The 18077-nt window shown below is 40.5% G+C and overlaps 1 protein-coding gene and 1 pseudogene across 1 annotated transcript in view; both read left to right on the top strand.

The window, feature by feature from the left end:
• Positions 1-18077, top strand: part of LOC143658530 (zinc finger protein 671-like) — a 526356-nt gene that overhangs the window by 326956 nt on the left and 181323 nt on the right. The window lies entirely within an intron of this gene.
• LOC143658529 (phenylalanine--tRNA ligase beta subunit pseudogene) lies at positions 14481-16360 on the top strand (annotated as a pseudogene).

The raw sequence follows: 18077 nt of genomic DNA, 5'->3' as shown, positions 1-18077 counted from the left end.
TCTCTTTTAGTCTCCAGTATGTTAGGGTAGTTAGAAGTAAAAACCTAAAAATTTTGATATTGTGACCCATGTCAAACTCTGAAACTCTGAAATATATTCTACAACTAATTGTGCTTTGAAATTTATAGCTTTAATATATATATATGTTTTTTTCACACAAAAAAAAGAAGGAAAAAAGTAGATTGGGATGATAAAAATATATTTAAGCCCTCTAGCCTCCTATATTCTGGAGCAGCTAAAAGGAGAAATCTGAGAGGATTGTATGGTATCCCATGACTAACTCTGGGATCTGTCTTGTAAGTACTTGTTGGAGAGTGCTTTGAAAACTATTGTTTGTTTTTTAATTTCTTAGCTTTGTATGTAAGTTATACTATACAATTAAAAAGTTGAAAATAAATAAATAAACAGAGAGAAAAAAGTGTTAGAGAAAGTATGGAGAATGAGATGTGCCTATTCACTGTCAGTATGGAAATGAGAGGTGCAGCCACTTGGAAGGCACACTGGAAGCTAGGGGTGGGGTTGCCATGTGATACAAAGAGATTGAAAGTGAACTGATGGAAAAAGTGTTCCACACAAACTTAACCAAAAGAAAGCAGGAGTAGCTATGCTAAAATTAGACAAAATAGACTTTAAATATAAAGACATCATAAGAGACAAGAAGGACACAATATATTAATAAAAGGGCCAATTCACCAAGAAGAAATAACAACCATAAATATCCACACTGCCAATCAGGAGCTCCAAAGTACATAACATAGACATTGGCAAAACTGAAGGGAGTGATAAATGTTTCAATAATAGTAGGGAACTTCAACATACCACTCTCCTCTATAGATAGAACTAGACAAAGGATCAGCAAGGAAATAGAGACCTTAAACAATCTGATAAATGAATTAGACCTAACAGACATATATAAGTCATTACGCTCCAAAACACCAGATTATACATTCTTCTCTAGTACTCATGGAACATTCTCCAGGATAGATCATATTCTGGGGCACAAAACTGGTCTTTATAAATCTTAAAACATTGAAATTATCCAACGCACTTTCTCTGATTACAATGGAATGAAGCTGGAAATCAATAGTCACCAAAGAACAAAAACTTATGAATATATGGAGATGAAATAATACACCCTTAACCAATGGGTCGGTGAAGAAATTGCTAGGGAAATGGGTAGCTATCTGGAGATGTGTGAAAAAATGAGTGCAACTTATCAGAATTAGGGGATGTGGTAAAGACTGTGCTGAGAGGTAAATGTATTGCCCTAAATGCCTATATTAAAAAAGAAGAAAGAGCAAAAATTTGAGGACTTAACTGCTTACCTGAGGAACTCGAGAAAGCACAGCAAACTAACCCCCAAAAAAATAGAAGAAGAGAAATAACGAAGATTAAAGCAGAGATAAATGAATGTGGGAATAAAAGAACAATAGAAAGAATCAATAAAGCCAAAATTTGTTTATTTGTGAAAATCAATAAAATTGACCACTAGCAAGGCTGACAAAGGAAAAAAGAGAGAAGATGCAAATAAACAAAATTAGAAATGAGGAGGGGGTTGTTACAAAAGACTCAGAAGGAATAAAATAAATCATACGATAATATTATGAACAACTATACACCAACAAACTAGACAACTTAGATGAAATGGACAAATTCCTGGAAACACACAAAAAAAGCCACACTGACTCAGGAAAAAATAGAAGATCTCAGCAAATCAATCACAAGTAAAGAGATTCAATCAGTCATCAAAAATCTTCCTACAAAAAGAAGCCCAGGGTCAGATGGCTTCACAGGGGAATTTTATCAAACATTCCAAAAAGATCTGTCATGGTCAGATTCATGTGTCAACCAGGCCAGGTGGTGGTACCTGTTTGTCTGGTTGGGCAAGTACTGGCCTGTCTGTTGCTATGAGGACATTTCACAGAATTAAACCATGATTATGTCAGCCACATCCACAGCTGATTCCACTCGTAATCAGCCAAGGGGATTGTCTTATTTAATTAGCAATGTTTAATCTAATCATGGAAGCCTTTTAAGGAGTCTTCTAAGGAGACTTTTAAGAGACAGACTCTCTACCTGCTTCAGCCAGTGAGCCTCTCCTGTGGAGTTCATCCAGACCCTCCATCAGAATCATCAACTTCACAGCCTGCCCTGTGGATTTTGGACTCTATATCCCCATGGATATGAGAGACATTTTTATGAATTTTATATTTACGAATATTTTCTGCTGGTTCTGTTTCTCTAGAGAACCCTAACTAATACAACTTGGTACCAAGAGTGGTTCTTAAGAAACAGAACCTTAAAAATGTTTATGAATGGTTTTCTACTGTGATTGGACTCAAAGGCACTAAGGGCTCTGAATGACACTACCAATTCATGGAGTGAGTTGGCAAAAGAGATAGTCAAAATATTACCATTCAATTCTTCTAATGCTTCACTTGTATGAATCCAGGCTCTGGGGGATAATGTTTTTGACACCTTTACAGAGTTTTATGGAAATCAGTGGTATAGAGATGTTGGCTGGTTATTGTTACATACACTATATACATTAATGAGTAAAAGGAATGGGCTTAAGTTCAAACAAGAAACTTAAGTGCCATCTGACAGACGTAAACGTGTTCTGAAGGAAAATCTTATTCCTGTAGCTGTAAACTTGAGATCTCTGATAATATGACTCAAAATCTTATTGTTAGAGTAGCAACTCTACAACATAAACTGAAATCTCAATCTTGAAAGGTGTCTGCTGTTAAGATGAGGTCATTAATTGGACAGGAGTGGGATGCTGAAAAATGGAATGGCGACATATGGATTGATAATGATTTCAGTGGCGAGGTTAAAACCCTATGTCATGCTGAGTCTTCTCTAGAAAGCCCTATAATGGTCTGCCCAGAGGACATAGCTGCTCCACCTCCAGCCTGCCTTGAGGAGTTTGCCACCCAACTTCCACCTGAAGCAATTAGCCCTAGAGTGATTAATCCTGCTTCATCAGATAAAACTGTCAATGAATGCACTGAAGCAAATGCCTGGGAAGATACTTCTAATTCTTCTGAATCTTCCTTAAAAGGCTTACAGTGATTAGATTCAGCATCACTCTTTGCAGATAACACTTCCCTTGGCTGATTACAAATGGAATCAGCTGTGGATTCAGATGACATGATCATGATTTAATTCCATGAAATGCTCTCATAGCAACAGATTGGTCAGCACTTGCCCAAACAAGAAAACAGGTACCACCACTTGGCCAAGTTGACACATGAACCTGACCATGATAGGGGGCTTATTGAGGTCAGGTGATTGATGGAGTTTTAGCTCAGGTCCATCTCACAGTGGGTCCAGTGTTTCCCTGGACCAATTCTGTAGTTATTTCCCCAGTTCCAGAATGCATCATTGGAATAAACATATTGAGCAACTGGCAGAATCCCCACGATGGCTCTCTAACTCATGCAGTGAGGGTTATTATGGTGGGAGAAGCCAAGTGGAAGCCACTAGACCTGCCCCTATCTAACAAAATAGTAAATCAGAAGCAATACCGGATACCTGAAGGGATTACAGAGATTACTGCCACTCTTAAGGACTTGAAGGATGCAGAGATGGTGATTCCCACCACATCCCCATTCAACTCTCCTATTTGGTCTGTGCAGAAAACAGACGGGTCTTGGAGGATGACAGTGGATTGTTGTAAGCTCAACCAGATGGTAACTACAATTGCAGATGCTCTTCCAGATGTGGTATCATTGCTTGAGCAAATCAATACATCCCCTGGTGCCTGGTATGCAGCTATTGATCTGGTAAATGCTTTTTCCTCAATAGTTGTTAGTAAGGACCACCAGAAACAGTTTGCTTTCAGCTGGCAACATATTTTCACTGTATATATATTTCACTTTATATCACTACCTCAGGGGTATATAAACTCTCCAGCCCAATGTCATAATCTTGTCTGCAGGTACCTTGATCATTTCTCCCTCCCACAAGATATCATGCTGGCCCATTATATGGATGATATCATGTTGATTGAGCCTAGTGAGCAAGAAGTAGCAACTACTCTAGACTTACTGGTAAGGCATTTGTGTGTCAGAGGGTGGGAGGTAAATCCAACAAAAATATGGAGTACTTCCACCTTCATATGTCAGTGTGGTTTATACCAGGAATGCAAGGATGGTTCAACACAAGAAAATCAATTCATGTAATATAGCATATTAACAAATTGAAAGGGAAAAAATCACATGATCATCTTGATTGTTGCTGTAAAAAGCATTCAGCAAAATTCAACAACCTTTTCTGCTAAAAACACTTCAAAGGGTAAGAATCAAAGATAAATTCCTCAATATGATAAAGGGCTGTGCTGGTTTGAAAGGATGTATGCACCCTAGAAAAGCCATGTTTTAATCCTAATCCCATTTTGTAAAGGTGGCTGTTTCTCCTAATCCCTATTCAGCATTGTATATTTGAAACTGTAATTAGGTCATCTCTCTAGAGATGTGATTTAATCAAGAGTGGTTGTTAAGATGGATTAGGTGGCAGCATGTCTCCACCCATTTGGGTGGTGTGATAGTTAGGTTCAGGTGTCAACCTGGCCAGGTGAAAGTGCCTTGTTCTGTTACTGTGGACATAAGCCAATGGCATGTGAACCTCATCTGTTGCTGATTATTACAGATGTAATCTGTAGTAGATGTACAATAATTCATGTGTAGTCGGCTAGGAGGCCTGCCTGCTGCAATGAATGATGTTTGATTTAATTGGCTGGTGCTTAAATGAGAGAGCTTAACATGGCACAGCCCAAACAGCACAGCATACCTCATCGCAGCACTCTCAGCTCAGCCCTTGCCTTTGGAGATACAGAAAGAAATCACCCCAGGGAAAGTTGTTGGAACCCAGAGGCCTGGAGAGAAGGACAGCAGAGATCACCCTGTGCCTTCCCACATAAGAAAGAACCTCAGCTGAAAGTTAGCTGCCTTTCCTCTTAAGAACTAGTGAAATAAATCCCCTTTAATTAAAAGCCAATCCATCTCTGGTGTGCTGCATTCTGGCAGCTAGCACTAGAACAAGTGGGTCTTGATTAGTTTCTGAAGTTCTATAAAACAGGAAACATTTTAGAGAATGAGGGAGATTCTGAGAGAGCAGAGAATGATGCAGCCATGAGAAGCAGAGTCCACCAGCCAGCGCCCTTTGGAGATGAAGAGGGAAAATGCCTCCTGGGGAGCTTCATGAAACAGGAAGCCAGGAGAGAAAGCTAGCAGATGGTGCTGTGTTTGCCACGTGCCCTTCCAGCTGACAGAGAAGCCCTGACTGTGTTCACCATGTCCCTTTCCACTTGAGAGAGAAGCCCTGAACTTCGTTGGCCTTCTTGAACCAAGGTATCCTTTCTGGATGCCTTAGATTGGACATTTCTATAGACTTTTTTAATTGGGACATTTTCTTGGCCTTAGAACTGTTAAACTAGAAACTTATTAAATTCCCCTCTTAAAAAGCATTCCATTCCTGGTTTATTGCATCCTGGCAGCTAGCAAACTAGAGCAAGGGCATACAGGACAAACTGATAGCCAGCATCACATTCAATGGAGAGAGACTGAAAGCTTTCCCCCTGAAATTGAGAATGAGACAAGGATGACCTCTGGCACCACTATTATTCAACGCTGTACAAGAAGCTCTAGCTAGAACAATCAACCAGGTAAAAAGAAATAGAAGGCATCCAAACTGGAAAGGAAGAAGTAAAATTTTCATTATTTGCTGATGGTATGATACTATACTTGAAAAATGCTGAGAAATCTACATCAAAGTCACTTGAGCTAATAAAAAATTCAGCAAGGTGGCAGGATTTATAATTAATTTGCAAATATCAGTAGTGTTTCTATACACAAACAATGATCTTAACTGAGGAGTCAGTTGAGGAAAAAAATCCATGCAAAATAGCAACTAAAAGAATCAAGTACCTAGGAATGAACTTAACTAAGGATGTAAAGGACTTGTACACAGAAAAGTACATAACATTGATAAAAGAAATCAAAGAAGATTAATTAAGTGGAAAGACATTACTTTCTCATGGATAGGAAGGTTAAATATAGTTAAGATGTCAATTCTACCCAAATTGATGTGTAGATTCAGCACAGTGCCAATCAAAATTCCAAAAACCTGGTATTTCTCTCAACTAGATGCCCACCAGAGAAGACACAGAAATGAGAGCCCATTTGTTTTTGCCAAGTGTCACAAGGGTTTCTACCAGACATCAGATCTACATGTGCACCAGAAGATTCACACAGCAGAGAAGCCCTTCACGTCCAGCACGTGTGAAAAGGGCTTTAGCCCTAAACCAACCTGCAGGCTCATTAGGGCTCTAAGTGTGCTCCCTCTGCCAGAGAAGCTACAACCAGCCCTCCACCTTCCACCGCCGCCTGCAGACCCACCAGAGAACTAACCTCAAAGGTGACACTATGCTGCCAGGAGCTGCCCCAGCTGCTGTCCCCACCCAAGATATATTGTATAATTATCTGGATCCAAATCTTAACGCTAGCCTAAGCCAAACTCTAACCAACAGCCAATCACCAATGCTTGCTGAACCTTCATGCTGCACCTAACTCTGAGACTAATACCAACGTGAACGTAATCTGTCTCAAAAAAAATGAGCAAAATTAACATCCGCACACATTTCCAAGCATTTTTCATGGAAAACACCACTGCAAACTAATGCTACCCAGTAAAATAGGAGACCCGTTTGTACACGTATTTTGAGAGCTCATTGACTTACCAGCGCCATTCTCTTTCGAGCAGTTTTGTCAGAGAAAAACGGCATTTCTGGGAAGCACTCACGTACAGCAAAGGAAACCATTACCTAAACATGTTTGGAAAATTTAGAATCTTCCTGGTTCCATTCACTGGTATAAGATTTTTTAACAAAACTGCAATGTTTCAGAGCACCCTCACTTTCACTTAATTTAAATGTGACATTTATGCCACCACAAACACAGAGACTGAAACACCGTAGAACCCACGCCAGCACAAATCCCTACCTCCAAATCCGGTCCGAAATTTGACCCGAAGCTCGACTTCAACCTAAACCCTCACACTAACTCTAACCCTAAACCTAACCCTAATCCTACACCCAACCCTACCTCCATCCCGAACCTGTACCTAACCGAAACGCCAACCCCAACCCTAAACCCAACCCTCAAATTTGTAGCAATCCTAAACACAAACACACCCCTAAACTTAACCCTACACCAATCTAACCCTAACCCTTACTCTAACCCTAAACTTGGCCCCAACCCGACCACCAACCCTAGCCCAAACCCTAAACGCAAACCCCACACCAACCCTAAACCCAACCCTCAAATTTACTCCAAACCTGCACAAAAACACAGCTGTAAACTTAACCCTAATCCCAACCCCAACCCTGATGCTAGCCCTAACCCTGCCTCCATCCTACCACCAATCATGGCCAAAAACCTGACCCCAACTTCAACACAATCCTTGACTTTTGACCAACCCTGCACCAAACCACAGCCCTAAATTTAACCCTAACACCAGCACTAAGCCTAAGCTTAAGCCTAACCCTAACCCTAAACCTAGACCCAAACCCAACACAAACCCTTGCCTGAGCCCTAATCCCAAACCCAAAGCCAACCCTAAGCACAACCCTCAGCTGTATACTGACCCTGCACCCAAATGCAGCCTGAAACATAACCCTATCCCCAACCACACTCTAACCCTAACCCTAACCTTAACCCTGACACTGACACAAGCCTTCACATCATTCGTTTCAGAAACTGAGAAATGGGCCTGGTCCACAGGCGACCATACTTATTTTTAGGTTAAAATGGCGTTGTCCTGGATTTTTCCGGGTTTTCAACGTATAGTATCATATCGTCTGCAAACAGTGATAGTTTTACTTCTTCCTTTCCAATTTTGATGCTTTTTATTTCTTTTTCTTGTCTAATTGCTCTGGCTGGAACCTCCAACACAATGTTGAATAATAGTGGTGATAGTGGACATCCTTGTCTTGTTCCTGATCTTAGGGGGAAAGTTTTCAATTTTTCCCCATTGAGGATGATATTAGCTGTGGGTTTTTCATATATTCCCTCTATCATTTTAAGAAAGTTCCCTTGTATTCCTATCTTTTGAAGTATTTTCAACAGGAAAGGATGTTGAATCTTGTCAAATGCCTTCTCTGCATCAATTGAGATGATCATGTGATTTTTCTGCTTTGATTTGTTGATATGGTGTATTACATTAATTGATTTTCTTATGTTGAACCATCCTTGCATACCTGGGATGAATCCTACTTGGTCATGATGTATAATTCTTTTAATGTGTTGTTGGATACGATTTGCTAGAATTTTATTGAGGATTTTTGCATCTATATTCATTAGAGAGATTGGTCTGTAGTTTTCTTTTTTTGTAATATCTTTGCCTGGTTTTGGTATGAGGGTGATGTTGGCTTCGTAAAATGAATTGGAAACGACATATCAGATAAAGGTCTAGTATCCAGAATTTATAAAGAGATTGTTCAACTCAACAACAAAAAGACAGCCAATCCAATTACAAAATGGGAAAAAAGACTTGAACAGACACTTCTCAGAAGAGGAAATACAAATGGCCAAAAGGCACATGAAGAGATGCTCAATGTCCCTGGCCATTAGAGAAATGCAAATCAAAACCACAATGAGATATCATCTCACACCCACCAGAATGGCCATTATCAACAAAACAGAAAATGACAAGTGCTGGAGAGGATGCGGAGAAAGAGGCACACTTATCCACTGTTGGTGGGAATGTCAAAGGGTGCAACCACTGTGGAAGGCAGTTTGGCGGTTCCTCAAAAAGCTGAATATAGAATTGCCATACGACCCAGCAATACCATTGCTAGGTATCTACTCAAAGGACTTAAGGGCAAAGACACAAACGGACATTTGCACACCAATGTTTATAGCAGCATTATTTACAATTGCAAAGAGATGGAAACAGCCAAAATCTCCATCAACAGAAGAGTGGCTAAACAAACTGTGGTATATACATACGATGGAATATTATGCAGCTTTAAGACAAGATAAACTTATGAACCATGTAATAACATGGATGGACCTAGAGAATATTATGCTGAGTGAATCCAGCCAAAAACTAAAGGACAAATACTGTATGGTCCCACTGATGTGAACGGACATTCGAGAATAAACTTGAAATATGTCATTGGTAACAGAGTTCAGCAGGAGTTAGAAACAGGGTAAGACAATGGGTAATTGAAGCTGAAGGGATACAGACTGTGCAACAGGACTAGATACAAAAACTCAAAAATGGACAGCACAATAATACCTAATTGTAAAGTAATCATGTTAAAACACTGAATGAAGCTGCATCTGAGCTATAGGTTTAGTTAGTTAGTTTGTTTGTTTTTGTTTGTTTGTTCGTTTTTGTTTTTTTGTTTTTTTTTACTATTATTATTACTTTTATTTCTTTTCTCTATATTAACATTCTATATCCTTGTCTGGTGTGTCACTAGTTCTTCTAAACCGATGCAAATCTACTAAGAAACGATGATCATGCATCTATGTGATGATGTTAAGAATTACTGATTGCATATGTAGAATGGTATGATTTCTAAATGTTGGGTTAATTTCTTTTTTTTTTCCGTTAATTAATTAAAAAAAAATGAAGCCACCCCATAGGGGGAGGGTGAGTGACTGCCTAACGGGTACAGAATTTCATTTTGAGGTGATGAAAATGTGCTGGAATTAGATAGTGGTGTCGGCTGCACAATATTGTGAATATACAAAAAACCAACTAAACTATATGCTTTTAAATAGTTAAAATGGCAAATTACATGTTACGTGAATTTTACCTCAATTTAAAAAAAAACACTTCCCCTCCTGCAAAGCTTTGAATGGACCTGTCTGCAGCTCATTGTCCTGAGGCAGCGCCATCTGGCTGGTGGGGGCTGGGCCAAGGGAAAGCAGAAGGGATCTGGAGTAGACAACAAGAAGAACTAACACCACAATGGCTGAGAAATCTGACCTGCTCTGCCCCAGGGGACCCAGGGCGCTTCCTCCAGAGGGAAGCAGTGCGGAGAGCTATGTGGGGACACCTCCTCCTAACCAGGCCGGAGGCTCCCAGCGAGAAGGAAGATAACTGTCATTACAGAGCCTGGGGCAGGAGGAAGGGGCTGGGTTGTGACCGGGCCCTGGGCGAGTGCATTCCTCTCTCAGGCTAACCCACAGAACAAGAGTTTGGGCCAGAGCTTCAGACCCTCCACCGATGGGATCAGTGTGAGGGGGTCCCACGAAGCCCCGCAGGGCTGAAAACCCTTCTTTCCAGGAAGATGCACTGGCCCATGGAGAAAAAGAGTTATTGAGGGCCCCCAAAGAAAGCAATAGCAGCTGAAGTTTTGTTCTGCATTGCTTTGCCCTAAGAGGGGCACAGAAAGGGCTAAATGTACCCAGGAACAGATATCATTCATACCCGCAGACATTGGCAAGTGTTCAGAGAGACCAGAACTTTTATTTGGGGTGGATGGTAAAGATCAGCGGGTTGCCCACATGTGCAAGCCTCTCCTGTGAGAAGAAAAGGGACTTCCTGCTTTTACAGAGTCCTGCCTGAGTCCCAAAAGCCGCTTGAACCTCGGGGAAGCTCCCAGGATCCCCAGACCTCCCCCTAAGCTGAACACTGTCAGTGTGTGTCCAGGTCCCCTGAGTTGCAGGCTCCTCCAGGGTCAGCCCCCACCCTGGCCAGTTTCAGAGCGAGAAGACGAGGAGGAAAGCGGGGAGGGGTCAAGGACGCCAGCTAGGCTGTGAAAGGATTTGGAGGAAGGAAGCAATCAGAGGAAATCAGAGGAAAAGTGTGGAGAGAGGAACACTGAGAGGCAAAGGACTCAGCAGGTTCTAAGGCAGTTATGCTGAGAGTGGGTGTTTAGGCTGCGTGAGCCCCCCAGAGACTGCTTATCATGCCCCAGTGAGAGAGGGTGAACCCCAACTTTCTCGCACTTCCTGTGGCAAATGTGGAGCCTTAATTTCTGTGAACTACTGTTCTAAACTTTTTGGAAAGATGACCCCTTTACAGTCTTAAAAATTATTGAGGGTCCCAAACAGCTTTTATTCAGGTGGGTTGTATCTATCAATTATTATCATATTAGGAATTCAAACTGAGAACATTAAAAATAATTTCATAATTCACTTTAAAGTAACAATAAACCTTTGGGATGAAAATAAATGGCATATTTTATGAAAAAAATAACTATAATTTCCAAAACAATGGAAAAGAATGAGAAGAGTGGTATTGTTTTACATTTTTGCAAATTTCTTCAATGCCTAGGTGAATTGGCCTGACTAGTCCTGCATTAAATCTATTGGTATGTGTTGTTTTAGTTGAAGTCTTTAAAGAAAATCCAGCCAGGTACATATATAGAGAAGGAGGCACATTTTAATAAACTTTTAGATAATTATGGCTATCCTTCTTTGATATTACACCAAAACTCAACAAGTGGTATTTCTTTTTTTAAACTTATTTATTAATTTAAAAAAATTAAGAACAAACAAAAACATTAACGTATCATTCCATTCTACATATATAATCAGTAATTTTCAATATCAACAAGTGGTATTTCTTAAAGGTTAGCTACAATGCAAAACCTGAAACCAGATCAATGAATCTTTTGTACTCTAATACATTAAAATTTGTTACTCTAAAAAAAAATGGCGTTGTCCAACATATCTCACCTTATTCTTGCTGAAAAAGTCTGTGAACGGGTTTGTAGAACTGAGTGACATTCTGGCTCCATTCATATTGATGCACGTCTTGCGGGAAAACTAGCATTTTCACAGAAAACTCAACAATTGCTATGCAAATCCCTTACCTAATGCTGTTTTGAAAGCTAAGGGGCTTATGGATCCATCTGCTTCAGTGCACTTTTTGGACTGAAAGTACTTTCTTCAGAGAACACCAGCCTTAATCTAACCTACACCTAACACTAGTACTCCCTGTTAATGTACAACGACCTCAAAACCGACAACCAACACAAACCTACACCAAGCTTCTCACCTATCTCAATCACACCCTAAGCAGAATCCAAATCCTAACCTGAGCCGAAGCCGAACGCTAACCCACAACCAACCACCAATGCTTGCCGAAACTTCACCCTGCACCTAACCCTGAGCCTAACACGACCATGAACATAATCTGTCTCAAAAAATGAGCAATATTGAAAGCTCATCCAGGAGTTCCGGGTCAAGGTGGCGGCTTAACAACGTGCACATTTTAGTTCGTCCTCCAGAACAACTACTAAATAACCAGAAACAGTACAGAACAGCTCCCGGAGCCACGATAGTGACCAGACACACAGCGTACCCCAGTCTAGACCAGCTGGACCGGCTGTGAGCACCCCCCAGAACCGTGAGTTCCCAAAGCTGGCAGCCAGCGCCCCTCCCCCACAGGGCACTTCCCAGAGGGGAAAGGAAAGGACTTTACCAGCAGCAGGGACTGGGCACAATCAAACGCCAATTGTGGAACTAATTAACAAATTCTGACTACTAAAAATAGGCCCCCAGCTTAGGTGAACCTGATCAAAGTGGAGGTTGCTCATTTTTGCCCCAGCGCCAAGGGGGCAGGAATGACAGAAAAAGAGGGAAAAAAAAGAAGGAAACAGAGGTTTTTGTGGCTGTGTATCTACAAAGGCTTGACTGCCTCTGGATACAGTGGCAGGACTTTTCAGGCTGCAACTGCCCCAGGCATAGGCAGAAGTGAGCTCTTTTGGAGGCTTATCTGGAGCTTGTGCCTTCCCCAGGGAAGGGGTGAAGCCCCACCCAGGTGGAATCCCTACATCAAGGATTTCAGACACCAGGGCTTGGTAATTTGAAGCCATTAAAACCAGCCTACAACCTCTCCTCTGTCTCCACCACAGCCCCAGCAGGGAGGGTCTGCCAAAGTTAAAGGTACCGCATCATCTTATGCTGGTGGGACCTGCAGTCAGACAAGCACCACATACTGGGCAGGATAAGAAAAACAGAGTCCAGAGACTTCACAGGGAAGTCTTTCAACCTGCTGGGTCTCACCCTCAGGGAAAACCAATGCAGGTGACTCTTTCCTCCTGATAGGAGGCCAGTTTGGTCTGGGAAAAATTGGCTGGGGTCTATAATATCTAAGTAAACCCTCCTAAGTGTGTGTGGGGGAAAGGCACCACACAAGCAGGGCAAGAAACAAGAAAACAAGAACTGAAAAATTCTACTCTGTTAAACAAAACTTAAGCTAAAGGTCCAGATAAAGCTGAACGGAATGTCAAAGAACAGATAGACAACAAATTCATCCAGCAAGAAAACCCTAGATAAAAGAAGTGAAAGCAATCTCCAGAATAAACTAATTAAGGTAATTAAATGCCTAGACGCCAGCAAAAAATAACAAATCACACTAGGAAAATTGAAGATATGGCCCAGTCAGAGAAACAAACCAACAATTCAAATGACATACAGGAGCTTAAACAATTAATTCAGAATATAGGAACAGACATGGAAAACCTCATCAAAAGCCAAATCAATGAATTGAGGGAGGATATAAAGAAGGCAAGGAAAGAACAAAAAGAAGAAACTGAAAGTCTGAAAAAACAAATCACAGAACTTATGGGAATGAAAGACACAGTAGAAGAGATGAAAAAAACAATGGAAACCTACAATGGTAGATTTCGAGAGACAGAACATAGGATTTCCATAACTGGAGGATGGAACATCTGAAATCTGACAAGAAACAGAAACTATAGGGGAAAAAATGGAAAACTATGAGCAGGGACTCAGGGAATTGAAAGACAATATGAAGCGCATGAATATACATGCTGTGGGTGTCCCAGAAGGAGAAGAGAAGGGAAAAGGAGGAGAAAAACTAAGGGAGGAAATTATCACTGAAAATTTCCCAACTCTTATGAAAGACCTAAAATTACAGATCCAAGAAGGGCAGCGTACCCCAAAGAGAACAGATCCAAATAGACATACTCCAAGACATTTAATAATCAGAATGTCAGAGGTCAAAGAGAAAGAGAGGATCTTGAAAGCAGCAAGAGAAAAGCAATCCATCACATACAAGGGAAGCCCAATAAGACTATGCACAGATCTCTCAGCAGAAACCATGGAGGTGAGAAGACAGTGGGATAATATGTTTAAATTATTAAAAGAGAAAAACTGCCCACCAAGAATTCTATATCCAGCAAAATTGTCCTTCAAAAATGAGGGAGAAATTAAAACATTTTCAGACAAAAAATCACTGAGAGAATTTGTGACCAAGAGACCAGCTCTGCAAGAAATACTAAAGGGAACACTAGAGACAGATACAAAGACAGAAGAGAGAGGTGTGGAGAAGAGTGTAGAAAGGAAGACTATGAGTAAAGGTAAAAAGAAGGAAAATTAGATATGACATATAAAATCCAGAAGGCAAAATAGTAGAAGAAAGTACTACCCATGCAGTAATAACACCGAATGTTAATGGATTAAACTCTCCAATCAAAAGACATAGTCTGGATGCCGACTGTCAGCCGACTGCTCTTCCAAGCCTTGGGCCGGACATACACCAATGAAGAATTTGATGAACTATGTTTTGAATTTGGTCTGTAACTTGATGAAATTACTTCTGAGAAGGAAATTATAAGTAAGGAACAAGGAAATGAAAAGGCTAAGGGGGCCTCTGATATAGTTCTTTACAAAATTGATGTTCCCGCCAAGAGATATGATCTCCTGTGTCTGGAAGGATTGGTCTGAGGACTTCAAGACTTTAAGGAAAGGATAAAGGCCCCAGTCTATAAACGGGTGATGCCTAATGGAGAAATCCAGAAATTAATTATCACAGAAGAGACAGCTAAAATCCGACCTTATGCTGTAGCAGCAGTTCTTCGAAATATAAAGTTTTCTAAAGATCGATATGACAGCTTCATTGAACTTCAGGAGAAATTGCATCAGAATATTTGCAGGAAAAGAGCATTGGTTGCTATTGGCACCCATGATTTGGACAGTTTGTCTGGCCCGTTTACTTATACTGCAAAGCGTCCTTCAGATATTAAATTCAAGCCTCTAAATAAGACAAAGGAGTATACAGCCTGTGAACTAATGAACATATACGAGACTGACAACCACCTTAAACAGTATTTGCATATCATTGAGAATAAACCACTATACCCAGTTGTTTGTGATAGCAATGGTGTCATCCTTTCAATGCCTCCAATCATCAATGGGGATCATTCCAAAGTAACAGTAAAGACTAGAAATATATTTATTGAATATACAGGAACTGACTTTACAAAGGCAAAAATAGTCTTGGATATTATTGTCACCATGTTCAGTGAATATTGTGAGAATCAATTTATGGTTGAAGCAACTGAGGTAGTTTTTCCTAATGGAAAATCATATACCTTTCCAGAACTGGCTTACCGAAAGGAGATGCTGAGAGCTGATCTAATTAACAAAAAAGTTGGAATCAGAGAAACTCCAGAAAATCTTGCAAAGCTTCTGACCAGAATGTATTTAAAGTCAGAAGTCATAGGCGATGGGAATCAAATAGAGATTGAAATCCCTCCAACCAGAGCTGACATTATCCATGCATGTGATATTATAGAAGATGCAGCTATTGCTTATGGATATAATAACATTCAGATGGCGCTCCCGAAAACGTACACCATAGCTAATCAATTTCCCCTTAATAAGCTCACAGAACTTCTTAAGACATGACATGGCAGCAGCTGGATTCACTGAAGCCCTTACCTTTGCTTTGTGCTCCCAAGAAGATATTGCTGATAAACTCGGTTTGGATATCTCTGCAACAAAGGCAGTCCACATAAGTAACCCTAAAACAGCTGAATTTCAGGTGGCGCGCACTACCCTACTTCCTGGCCTTCTAAAGACAATGGCAGCAAATCGGAAGATGCCCCTACCTCTGAAGCTGTTTGAAATCTCTGATATTGTAATAAAAGATTCCAGCAGAGATGTAGGTGCAAGAAACTATAGGCATCTCTGTGCTGTTTATTACAACAAGAACCCTGGGTTTGAGATAATTCATGGGCTGCTGGACAGAATTATGCAGCTGCTAAATGTGCCTTCTGGTGAAAAGAAGGGGGGATATGTGATCAAAGCATCAGAAGGCACTGCTTTCTTCCCCGGGCGATGTGCTGAGATCTTTGCCAGGGGTCAAAGCATTGGGAAGCTCGGGGTCCTTCATCCTGACGTTATCAACAAATTTGAACTAACCATGCCCTGCTCCTCCCTGGAAATCAATATTGAACCCTTTTTGTGAACTTAGTCTCAGTTGTAAGGTATCCCCACCCTCCCACAGTGTCCTTCAGCCCTCCTCCACAGGGAACATCCATTTGGGCTTTAATGTTTAATAAAGTAGAAAACACTGTCTGGCTCCATTTGTAGAACCATTTCCCTGTATTAGTCCAGCTTGTGCACTATTTCAATGTGGTATCAGTGTGCGGAAACTTCATTGTTGGGCAGAAGCCCAGCAGAGGGTGACAGAAATGGACTAGCTAAGTGTGGGTATCAGCTTTGAACATCAGAATTGCTTCTTAGACATCAGAGCTTCATACTGTACTGATTGCTCTTGCATAACAGGATGCCATCTTTTCCTTAGTGCATGAACAAGATAATTGATTAGAGCACATATTGAACAAGTATGAACATAACTAAGGTTTCGCTTTTATTTCCTACATTTGACCTGTGCTTGTCATTGGGTAACAATAAAGTAACACTATTTTTAGAAAAAAAAAAGACATATTCTGGCAGAATGGATTAAAAAACAGGACCCATCTATATGCTGTCTCTACTCTAAGGACATGAGGCCAAGGACACAAATGGACATTTACACACCAATGTTTATAGCAGCATTATTAACAATTACCAAGAGATGGAAACAGCCAAAATGTCCATCAACAGACAGTTGGCTAAACAAACTGTGACATTTACATAAGATGGAATATTATGCAGCTGTAAGACAGAGTAAAGTTATGAAGTATGTAACAACATGAATGGACCTTAAGGACATTATGCTGAGTGTGATTAGCCAGAAAAAAAAGGACAAATACTGTATGGTCTCACTGATATGAACTGACATTAATGAATATACTTGGAATATTTCCTTGGTAACAGAGACCATTAGGAGATAGAAATAGGGTAAGATATTGGGTAATTGGAGCTGAAGGGATACAGATTGTGCAATAGGACTGAATATAAAAACTCAGAAATGGACAGCACAATATTACCTAACTGCAATACAATTATGTTAAAACACTGAATGAAGCTGCATATGAGAATGATAAAGGGGGGATGGCTGGTGCATAAATGAAATCACAAAGAAAGATAGATGAGAAAGATTGAGATGGTGTAATCTAGGAATGCCTAGAGTGTATAATGATAGTGACTAAATGTACAAATTTAAAAATGTTTTTGCATGAGGAAGAACAAAAGAATGTCATTACTGCAGTGTGCTGAAAATAGATGGTACTTAATATTTTAAAATTTCAACCAATGTGTGAGACTAAAGCAAAAAATGTTTATTTGGTACAAATCTATTCTTTGACTAGTGCATCTCCTAATATAACTTATGTAGATGGTTGAACACCATAAATACATGAAAATTTGTATAGGAAATGAGATTTTGTTGGTTTGTCCAGGTGATGCCCTGATGAATCCCAGAGTGATTTGATCAGTGAGTGGAAAAGTATTTGCAAAGTCCCCTTTGGGGAATGGTGAGAATGGGGAAAAACTCAACTTCCCCAAGTTGAATTCTTGATATTCTCACAAGCAGTGTGGACAACCAAAGCTATAGGCTGAGCCCCCAGTCTTGAGGTTTGTTCATATGAAACTTAACACCACAGGCGATAGGTCAAGCCTACTTAAAATTAAGCCTAAGTGTCACCCCCAAGAGAACCTCTTCTGTTGCTCAGATGTGGCCTCTCTCTCCAGCCAACACAGCAAGCAGACTCACCACCCACCCCCTGTCTACATGGGACATAACTACCAGGGGTGTGGATCTTCCTGGCAGTGTGGGACAGAAATCCCAGAATGAGCTGAGACCCAGCATCAAGGGATTGAGAAAACCTTCTCGACCAAAAGGGGGAAGAGTGAAAT

The sequence above is a fragment of the Tamandua tetradactyla genome, chromosome 16 (assembly GCF_023851605.1).
Source record: "Tamandua tetradactyla isolate mTamTet1 chromosome 16, mTamTet1.pri, whole genome shotgun sequence".
Lineage (NCBI taxonomy): Eukaryota > Metazoa > Chordata > Mammalia > Pilosa > Myrmecophagidae > Tamandua > Tamandua tetradactyla.
This window is presented reverse-complemented; position numbering and strand designations above follow the sequence as displayed.